Source organism: the organism of the source record quoted next, unplaced genomic scaffold (genome assembly GCF_019419815.1).
Source record: "Pyrus x bretschneideri cultivar Hongxiangsu unplaced genomic scaffold, Pyrus_bretschneideri_v1 Contig23, whole genome shotgun sequence".
NCBI lineage: Eukaryota > Viridiplantae > Streptophyta > Magnoliopsida > Rosales > Rosaceae > Pyrus > Pyrus x bretschneideri.
Window position 1 is genome coordinate 3,367,866 of NW_025999535.1, and position 11,758 is coordinate 3,379,623.

General features: G+C 34.6%; 2 pseudogenes; both read right to left on the reverse strand.

Annotated features, from left to right (window-relative positions):
* Positions 1-4,218: 4,218 nt before the first annotated feature.
* Positions 4,219-6,837, reverse strand: LOC103926863 (annotated as a pseudogene).
* Positions 6,838-7,103: 266 nt separating this feature from the next.
* On the reverse strand, positions 7,104-9,837 carry LOC108865523 (annotated as a pseudogene).
* Between the last annotated feature and the right edge of the window lie 1,921 nt (positions 9,838-11,758).

Consider the following 11,758-nt stretch of genomic DNA (forward strand, 5'->3'; position numbering starts at 1 on the left):
AATAGTGAGAGTAAATGACTGAAGATAACACTCTTCTTTTAACAATTAGGCAAGATGACTCTCTATCTATAAAAGTTGAGGTGCCTTTTTTGAAAAGCATTGATCACCATTAAAAAGAAAAGGAAAATTAGCAATAATAAACATATTTTGATGTTTAATTTGTATAAATGATCAATTTTTTGTAACGACGACATATTGATCATATATCGACAACACACGACATAACAATCATACAATAATAATACAGTAACGACATAATACACTAATCATTTCAGCTGCCAAAATATGTTTATTGTAGCTAATTGCCCAAAATCAAAAGTTTCACCTATTCATTCGAAATACATGCTTGGTTGCACACATCTTTTCGTCAACAAATACTCTTTCTAATTTTATCCAATTATAAATATCAAAATATTATTAAATTTCCATCAAAATCTAGAGAGTTAATTTTCTCACTTACTATTTGATTTCAATTTCAGAAATCGCATTTAATGACACATTCCGACTCGGAATGTCCACTAGAACTCTGAATCGAGCTGTGCTTGCTGACACCTAGAAGGTGACGAAGCCATAGAATGTGATAATGTGTAAAATGTGAATAAATATAAAACTAAAAGTTCCGTATCGATGAGGACTTGTGGCACTCCCCGTTCAGGTGGCTCCTTATGATGGTATAATTATTATCTTACCTCAATGTACTTTTCTTATGCTCTGTATCACATATGAAATGAGTCCATACCTGCTCACCGCTCATTTGTGTGGGCCCCCACCACATCCTGGGCTCGACTCCACCTTAGCACAATATTGTCCGTTTTGGACCCCCACCATGCCCCCACGGCGGACAATATCGTGTTACGGTGGAGTCAAGCTCAGGATGTGGTGGGGGCCTAGACCGGGATGTGACATCTAAGGCTCTTGATTAGGTTGAAAGCACTATAAGTCTCTCTTTTGGGTTTTTTTTAAATTAAAAAAAAAATCAACTGATAGCTTCGGTAATTTACCTTTTTAAAAATCGAAAGAACTCAAATAAGCATTTTAACAAAGAAATCCATGATTCACGTGGGATGTTACATAATTCATACAGCTTCCTCTGTTTCACAGGCAAAGAACATATAGGCGTTCATGATTAACTACTTAATAAGCCAAAAGAAATTCAAGAATTATTTTATGTTTGCACTAGTTAGTGGGAATAATAAAATATGGAGGGGAGTGTACTGATTATGACATGAATGTTGCTCGTTATTTATTTTTTATTCGTAAGGTCATCTCTAACCGATGGCTGGTCAGATGGTTCGTTTTAGCCCTCTGGACCTTCAAGATTCTTCAAACTATTAATATTTTAATGAATAGTACATGGCCATAGTTGCCTCCGTCACCAACCGAGGGCCTGTTTTACCTGTCACAAAAAACCGTCTCCAACCGAGGGCCAAACATAATTTATTATTTAAAAACTACAACTTAAATGTTGTTTAAGTTTCATGTTGTTAAATATTTTTTTTATGTTGTATAATTTTTATGTTGGTTAATGTTATTAATATTGTTTAATGTTGTTTCATGTTACTTAATTTAATATAATGTTTTATAGAAAAAAAATAGAATTAAAAAAAATATGAAACAAATTTTGTGAAATAGAAGTTATAGGAAAAAAAAATAGAATCTAAAATAAAATGAAACAAATTTTGTGAAATAGAAGTTATAGGAAAAAATGAAATTTAAAAAAAAATATGAAACAAATTTGTAAAATAAAAGTTATAGAAAAAAATAGAATTTAAAAAAATATATATGAAAAATAGAAGTTATAGGAAAATTTTTGTAAATAAAAAAACATAATAAAACTGTTTAAAAAAAATTCAAAGAAAGCAAAAAAAAAATGGCCAGTCCCAGGCTGGCTGGCTGGCTGCGTGTAGCCAGCCCTCTAGCCCTCTAACCCTCTCCGATTTTGTGGGGCCCTCTCAGATTCCAGAGCCCTCTGGCTTAACCCTCGGTTGGAGATGGTTTTCGGGCTATTTTCGGCCCTCTGACCCTCTAGACCCTTCGGTTAGAGATGACTTAAACTACTACATGGAATATTATATTAGATTGAATAGGACAATCTTTACAAAGTATGTAATGAATATCGTATTTTTTTGGCCCTAAATTGAATCTGCTTAATCTCAAATGGTTATGAGATTACGAGCATTTGTCCATGCACTCATAAAGATATTTTGGTTGAGTTTTTCTCTCCGTGTGAATCATTTTATAGCGAGGGCTCTAGGTGCAACTGTCAAAGATCCCAACACCAAATTAAAGTTTCCGAATTAGATTTTATTAATTGATATATTTGTAGGAAAAAAAAATTAAAAAAAAATTTTTAATTTAGTTTTTAGACAAAAGGTTATTTGCTAAAATCTATATATGTTAAGGCCACAGTGGGGAAAAAAAGTTAATTCTCTCTCAAATTTGTCCTAGAAATACATTTGATTCAATTGAAAGTTTGTACTTTTTTCCTTAATATCATTTCGTTTTAGCGTGTTTTCAATTGAAAGTTTGTACCTTTAAGATTAATTAGACTAACACCCCCTGAGGTTTATCGTGTTTTCACAAAATCTCTCACGTTTAAAACACAACACTAACACCTCTTGAGATTCTAATTCATTTTCACATAACCTCTTCAGGGCTGACATCACCTTAAAATAATTTCTTAAAGACAAATTTGCCCCACTATTAATCACTTTAAAAAATAAAAAACGCTTTTTAAAATTACATATAATAATAACCAATATAAAGAAAATAGATTTTTTTTTGTTGGACTTCAAAAACATACATTAACGATTAAAAAAAAAAGAACTAAAAATAGAAACCATCTATGCATCTTCGGATCTTTCTCTCAAATTTTTTTTTTTCTGTTCTTGTCCTCAAATCGCCACCTCTGTCTCTTCGTCAACCTCCCTTGCTCCTTGTTCATCCAAACTGAAACCAATTTCGACGAGAAAACGATATGGAAGGAAGCCCTGATTTCAAACATGGAGAAGAGTACCTGATTTGGCTTCTTGGAAGAAATTACCTAACCACATTCCTACTCCGAAACACCCAAAGGATTTAACATGAGAAAGATTTGTTCTACTAGGGTTTTTCCTATTAAAAAAAGAGGATTGAGGTATGAATTAACAGCGTAGAGGAAGAAGGTAACAAGATTTCTTCAATTTTCTTTTATTTCCTTTTATTGTTTAATGTAAGATTTTAATTTGAATTTTTATTCTATTTATTTATAAAGGATTTTTCATAAAGTAAGTAATAATTAGGGCAAATTTGTCTTTAAGAAATTATTTTTAAGGTGATGTTAGCCCTAAAGGGGTTATGTGAAAGTGAATTAGAACATCAAGGGATGTTAGTGTTATGTTTCAAATGTGAGAGGGTTTTGTGAAAGCATGAAAAACCTTAGGAGATGTTAGTGTAATTAACCCTCCGCTTTACACACATACCTTGTATCACAATAAAATTGAAATCCCACAATAGGGAGGGTTTTACTTCTTTCTCTTCTCTTTTTTTTTTTTTTTTCTTTTTCTGAACAAACAATATTATATACACTTAATGGGAAGGGTTGTCATTTAGTACTATAGTCTAGTATCTTTTCTTTATAATATTTTGTCAATCCGCATTTCATATAGTGTAAATAGGATTGTGTCTTCTTCAATCCAATTCAATCCGATCAAAGGTATTCCGATTGGATTAATTATCGAAATCGATCACTTATATCCATCAAAAGAAAAAAACTTAGCCGGTTTCTTCTCATGCGGGTATCCCTTGAGTCCTCTCATGATGATAGTCTTGAGGAGATATCCAAGAAGCAGGCAGACTGAGGTATGTTCCATAGATGCTCTGAGCATATAGAAGGTCTATGTCTTAATCAAATCGAGTTATCCTCACCACATTCTTTGTCCTGAAAAAGCCTTTTGAAGCATAAATTAACTGTACGTTTGATACTACTGTCAAGTTTAAAGTTTGAAATTTGAAAATTCTAGCGCCCTTCTACTTTGATCATTTTCTGTCACTAGTATAGCTTAGCTCCTTTGATCCTTTTGCAACTTGGTCATTCATATTATTGTCAAAAACTTTACCCTCCTTTGATCCTTCGATCCCAAATTAGCCACGAGTGTCAACTGGCAGACCATGGCATGAGTAGCTTAACCACATCTCTTCATATATGTTCATGTCACCACAATCGAATCCTCCCCGAGGTTAAAAGAAGCAATACAAAGTGGATAAGAAATGTATACAGTCCAAAACAAACATCTACAAATCAACCCATCTTGAGATTAACAACGGTGCTTGTGTGATTTGCAACTTCGATAACAGAATCCATCTAAACCCGTTTATTGGACTTACAAACGATACCCGCTGTAAAAGCTAAACAATACATTTTAGACAAGTTCAACCCAACAAGTCCTAGAGCCCCTCTCAAGCATTAGCGCTTTGTATAACTCATCGTTATAAACAGTCATCTTAGTCAAAACTTTACTGTTCTTTAACAAATACTTCGCCACTTTCTTCACATGCGGGTATCCCTCAAATCTCCTTATAGTGATAGTCTTGAGGTGTGATATCAGACAAATAGGCACTGACTCCGGTGTCCTCCATCGGTGCTCTGAGTATAAGACATTTCTCAAGTACCTGTCATGCTCCCCATAGTCCTTTAACACATTCCTCGTCCTGAAAGAGAACAAATGATGAGAACAGTACATAGCTGGAAGTTGGTATAACTTTGCATGAGTGGGAATACATCTTACTTCTTTATGTTCGATGACAAGAGATTCCAAATTAGGTGATTTCTTGAGCAACTGTGTTAACAAATCCCAACGATAGCAATCATAAAGAACCAACTTCAACTGGGTCAACTGATCGAAAGCAGGCAGACAACACTCCTTCACGAAATATAAAGAATTGATCAAACATAACCTTATCATGCATAAACTAGATGCTTTTTCAATTCGCTCAAATTATCAAATGCAGGCAGCCAATAACCCTTTGTGAAAGATAAAATATTGATCAAACTTATAAATTAAACATTTAATGATGCATAACATACTGTTTGAAATCATAAATTACCAGAACGTAATACAGGTTTGAATTACAAAACACTACATTTGGTACGAAGTAAGAATGATAAATAGGGTAAAAAGAATGGAACAAGATGGCATGCCAGGGATGTGCTTTTACCTCACATTTATGGTAGTGTAAGGATATATGCAGAAAAACTTAATGTCCACAAAATGAGCTGAAATAGACAGACATTTAACATTGGAAAAAGCCTCCAGAAGAGCAGTTGTTCGTTCTGAAGCGTCATTCCACTCTTGTTCATAATGGCTATAGAGATCGACACTGCCTTTGACCAGATATTTGAAATTCTCAAACAAATAAATAGACAAACAGTCCTGCTTGATGTCAAGGTTTTCAAGCTTTGGGGCATTAATAGAAATATCGTACTCATGATCTTTAGCAACAAGGTAAGCACTGACGAAGGTCATTCTTAATCTCTTTAGTTCAGGTGCAGAGACCTTAAACATCAAAACTAGTAAATCTCTAACAGTTGCATTTATAGACAAATCTTCAAGTACGGGGCAGCATGAGAAAAGCTTCTCCATTGAGTCGTCTTCAGGATATTCAACTTTGACATCAAGGAACTTGAGGCTTGGGAAACAACCTGACGTAGGAGAAGCATAGGTAATACAATTTGACTTCACCTTGAGAACCACCAGTGTTTTGCACATGAAAACGCATTGAGGCAACTCGAAAGTCGGACAAACTATATTATCAGTATAAACACAAAGATCAAGTTCTACAACATTATGCCTGATGGCAGTGCAAATCCAACCTACAATACGAGAGAAATCTTCAACACGACAGTAACAATGAAATCGAAACTTTTGAATATCCAACGAGTCACGAAGTGAAAGTACCATTTCGACAAACATCAAAAAACCAACATAGTTCGACATATATTCTTCCTTCCACGTAGTAGACATTTGTTCAAATTCAAAGTCTAGATTGGGGACAGAAGCCCACATACTCTTCCATCTTGTGGACAGAATGCTGGTCCTCACGGAATATTTTGTTGGAATGAAAGAGAGTATGTGACAAAGAACTGCATCCGGCAATTCACTAATCCTATCTTTAACTCCTGCTTGAGAATTCAACTTTGAACACATTTTTACGTCCCTGAATATTTAAGTTTAAAATAAAAAAAAATAAAAAAAACCAGAATAAAAAACATATACAATCAATTAATTTACCTTGACAGCTATCTTCCCATGAAATTCTACTTTGTCGAAAGAAAGTAATAAAAATAATACTAGACAAACCGACTCGAGAAGAAAAATAATCGAGTCAACATTTTCATTAAAACTATACTTATTCCAGAACTATCAACATAAACAAGGATTAGATTTTGTTCACAGGGCAAGAATTGAACTTTCTATTAACCGTTAATAATAATAATGTTAACAAACAGACTCGAGAAGAAAAATAATCGAATGCAACATTTTCCTTAGAACTCTATTTATTCTAGAATTATCAACAGAAAACAAAGATTAGATTTTGTTCACAGGGCAAGAATTGAACTTTCTATTAATCATTAATCAGTTTTCTTGGTAACCAAACAGATGGTAAAGAAGTCATAATGATGAAGCAACGTACCTGAAACGTTCTGAGCTCAATTTCTCAGTAAAAAAATAGTAGTGGCAGCGAAAAGTAATACTGTGATGCTTAGAACCGACGGGAGAAGTATATATCAAACAATGAGAAGCTTATTGAGAACGATTGGGTTTCGACCATGTCAGCTGCTTGACTTTGAACCTTTCCAGCCTTCCCACTCACGCTTTGAAAAAACTCACTTAGAAAATAAAAAAATAAATAAAGAAATAATAAACTCTATTTGGGCCCCTATTTAATGGAACCGAATCCCTTTCGGACACAAAAGAACTGAGCCCAAAGAGATCAAATGATCCGGCCCATTGAAATTTGAGTCAACGGCTATAATTATTATAACTTTTAGAATGACCTCCTATTTGTAGCTGTTGAATCAAAATTCAATTGCCCGGATCATTTGATCTATAGGCTCAGATTTTTTGAATATGCAGGAGATCTGGTTCCCTATTTAATAATCTTCGTGCTTTCAAGAACAATTGAAATTTAGTTAGCATGAAAAGTAAATCCAAATATCACTAGCTAAGCATATCCTTTTTAAGTTCAACTCCAAGTAATCACGAGTTCGATGTTATAATATTATTGAAATCTAACCCTAGCTACACATTAAATTATTGACGTATTATAAAAATAGCGTATATTAAAGATCAAGGAAATAACACAATATCTTCTCATACAAAAAAAAAAAATATATATATATATATATATATTCATGTGATAACATTACGTAAACTGCCCAAAGACCAAATTGAAGATTCATTGCCCTTGAGATTGAATAGCAAATTGGGATAAAATGTATTTAATAAAGCCATCCAAGGATTGGTACGAAGAAACACCTTGTTTGATGCAAATTTTTGCCTTTTCCATTAGCATTATCTCTAATCTCCTCCCCTTCTTTTTCCGCCATTATTTTTCTAATTGTTCTTTCAATCTCCCCTCTATCCACCCCATGCTCCAACTGCAACCCAACTTTCCACACATGACTCACATATCTTGCATTTGCCATTTGATCACTTAGACATGGCATGCAAATCATAGGAACCCCCTCACAAATACTCTCCAATGTAGAGTTCCAACCATTATGAGTCCAAAACACTCCAACGGTTTGATGTGCCAACATTTTTTTTTTGTGGAGCCCATTTCACAATTTGGCTCCTTCCATTCAAGGTCTCGAAAAACCCGCTAGGCAATGGTTCTATCCATTCTGACCCATGGACTAACCTGGGTCGGACCACCCACAAAAAGGGTTGGTTGCTATTGGCTAGACCCCAAGCTATCTCCAAAAATAGGGTTTCTTTAATTGCAGCAATGCTCCCAAAGCTCACATAGATGACAGACTGTGGTGCTTGAGTGTTCAGCCATGGAATGCAATTTTGGTCTTGTGATAATAAATTGATGCTGGAAGAAGTGTTTGCAGGATAGCACTTGTGAAGCGGCCCTATGGGGAAAATTGGAGTGTTGAATTCTTGGCGGATTGTGGCCAGTGAATTTCCTTCAAGGTCTTCAAAAGTATTGAAAATGATCCCACATGAGGCTTCAACTGCCTTCTTCAAGCCAGAAACTACTTCATAGTATTTTTGTGTGGGTCCTTTGTTTTGAGCACAGGAAGGTCATTGACTTTGAAAGGTGGAAGCTCTAGTACTGGCTCTTCTAGTTGAGATTCTGTTGATGCCAACAGAGAAAGATATCCATACAAATATAAGTAATTGTTGTAACCCTAAAAATATAAGTACATATTAACATATAATTATGTGCATTGTACCAAATTAACAATACCATAATTTTGACTCATTATCTTGTTTCTTCTCCTTTGATGCAATGATATTCTATTGTAGGCCTCTGGGAGAAGGATGTTTCTTGGTCATACTATGGAGAAGTAATAACTAAATATCGAACTTAACACAAATCATGAATCGTAGGTTTTACTATGTGAATTGAACCTGATATAGATACATTTTTTGACCTTTCGGCCAAGATCGACAGATCGTGTATTACCATTGTCTGGCTACCCTTCATTTATTAGAAACCAAAGGATTCCCCCAACTTATTTAAATTTGTTTGTTACGTAAATCACATACACATTATAATTCATCGATTTTTAATAAATATCTTAGATCGAAGAATTACTAGTAGAATGAAGTCAAGTCGACAAAATAGAGCATCCAACTCCAATTAATTAAACAATAACAATAGATGGACTCAAGATCATAATTATATGTTGTCATGTAAGACTTGACGATAGATAAATGATTTTTCCTTTGACCAAAAAAAAAAGATAAATGATTTTTCCACACATTTTTTCTCATTTCACACGCACCTCTACTGATTTTTGTTTCTTGGTTGTTCCTTTAATTTAAGAACCTTTTTAAAAGTCAGAAATTAATATAAGTTTGCATAGATACAAAATGGATGTGGAATTTATACTCTCAACAAAGATAAGAGGGGGATGTATACCTAGATTGAAAAGGATCTGAAAAGAAACTCATAAGAAACCACACAGTTACCATGTATTGAGAGGTAACCCTTTTCCAGCAGAAGTGGAAAAGCAACATAAGCAACAAAGGAAGACGCAGCCGATGTCCTCAACAAAATCCTTGGGAGCTTAAGGTTCTCAGCAACGTGTTGAGTGAAACTAAACAAGAGGTCAGAGATCAAACAAGCAACAGGCTCCTGATCATCATCTGACAGCAACCTAGCCAAACATTCACTGAAGGGTTCAAAACACTTCACGTTTAGAAGCAAAATGAACGCCATAACATCGTTCGTGGAGGCCTCGGTTCGAGACAATTCAACGGGGATTGAGTGGAAGATGAAGTGTGGATGGGTTGTAGGGTTGAGAGAGTTGAATGTGTGTGGATTATGGTTATGGAGAAGCCTTTGTGGTGTAGAACGTTGGCCAGTTCTAGCATGGGGTTTATATGTCCTTGAAGAGGCATTGGGAACAAAATCAACCTCAAACCCTTCCTTTCCTCCATATTAGAACTTTGCTGGAGTTCTCTCTGTAATTTTCTCATCGATTGATAATTTTCCTCCATATTAGAACTTAGTGGCAGAATATTTTAGATAAATAATTGTAGTGCACGAATGGATTGATTGATCTCATCGAGATTGTTTGAACTCATCGAGATCGATATTCCTTATTGGCGGCCGATGCAGAAGCACACAAGAGAATAAATACTTTCTCTGCCTAATACTAATAATTAATGGTTTTACAGATTAAAAAACAAACACTTTGTTTTGGCCTTGTTTGTTGAAATTTTTTTTTTTTTGGATCAACGGGCCCAGGGGCCCACTTTAAGGATACTGATATTATTTCTAACTTTACCACCTACCCAATTCGTCAGGTGTGAGGTTTTACCATAAAAGACTCGGTATTAATTAGACTAGGGTAATCATATTTAAAAAGAAAAACTAATGAAAAGGATTTGAAAACTTTGAGTTTTAACGATAAGAACAAAATAAAAAGTAAAGTGAATAGTACCAGGATTGACTTTTTAGTATAAAAATGTAGTTTTTCGTTAAAATGAACAGTACTGTGGGTTTTTTTGTTAAAACTCCCTATTTAAAATCACCCTTGTTGACTTCCCCCATTGATGTGGGACTGCCAACACGCCCCCTCACGTGTAACCCCATTTAGTGATTCATATGTGAAGATCAACACATCGGCAATTGAAACTCAGTAATCAGCTCCAATGGAATACAGACTTGTTTTCAGTCTTTTCAGAAAATGTCTCTTAAGAACTCAAAGGCTGGCTCTATGTTAAGAGCCCAAGCTTATTTCCAAGCCCACACTTCCTTGTGACAAGCCTTTGACTTGCACGATCCCGTAACCGTAGGCTCTGACATCATGTTGAAATTTTTTTTAAACATATTTAAGAAAAAAATAAATAAAAAATAATAAAAAAAAACTTTGGTTTTGTACTTTTCATGCAGTTACTGTTAAAAAATTTATAAAAGGAAAATTTGAAACCCCCAGAGCCACCACTGTCGAACACACCCAAGGCAGCACTCAATCACTGTGAATTATCCTAGCAACCACCCACACTCCCTCTCGTAAATCATCACCCAAAGATTCCCCAGACGAAGTCGAGTCAATCACCCTCCCCATCCGTGCCATCTTCATAGCATCAATCTGCACCACTTCCCTGAGCTCCCTTCCCTCGTACGTGCCCCTCATTGGTATGATGATTTTTGAATTGTATCATATCTGAACTTTTATTTACTTTTAGCAAAAATTCTTATCATTTTTTAATTGGAGTCTATTTCTTTAAATAATTAGAATTTTTAATGTTTTAAAATAGATTTTTAGCACTAAGTTCACGGAATGGATTAAATTGGCTAAAGGTGTAAAACACAAGTATTAAATTGGCTAAAATTTAAGCACGGGGATTAAATTGACTAGAGTGTTAAAACACAAGGACTATTTTGATATTTAAGTAAGACTGGTTTTGATCCATACACAAAATCCTAGAAAGTAATGTTGTCTAAAGACACTAAACTTGCACGTGTGTTAATACATTCTCTACAAGTGAGTCACACATACAATAAAAAGAATATATACAAATGTGTTAGTTTTTTGTGTTTCACATTAAGTATGACTGTATGAGTAGTGCCAACTATAAGAATGCACTTGCATGGCCAAGCTTAATTAGGTTGTTTTATCTTTGTGAATTCATGATCCCATGTGAGTGACTTGATAAGTCTAACATCTGTGCTAAAAAAATCTTTTGATCTGGTCATGATTTCGTCTATTTATAGTCTTGCGCTCTTACCATTGCCGTTGTCATCACAACTACCGTTGTGGTCACCAAACTCAACATGTCAATTTTTATCATTATGCATAATTATTGCTTTTTTTTTTTACAATTAAAATTTATCAAATGTTTTATATTTACATCATTTTTAAAAATACAGTGTAGATGCAAATTTTGTACACGACTGAGTTGACAAAATTCCACCTCCAAGAGAACAAACAGTTAGCCTAATTGATCAACACCCTGAAAAAGGGGAGAGAGTCCTCCAAAGGGCTTTCAATGCCTAAGGCAAAAAAGTAACAGAGATAAAAATAGAACTTGAG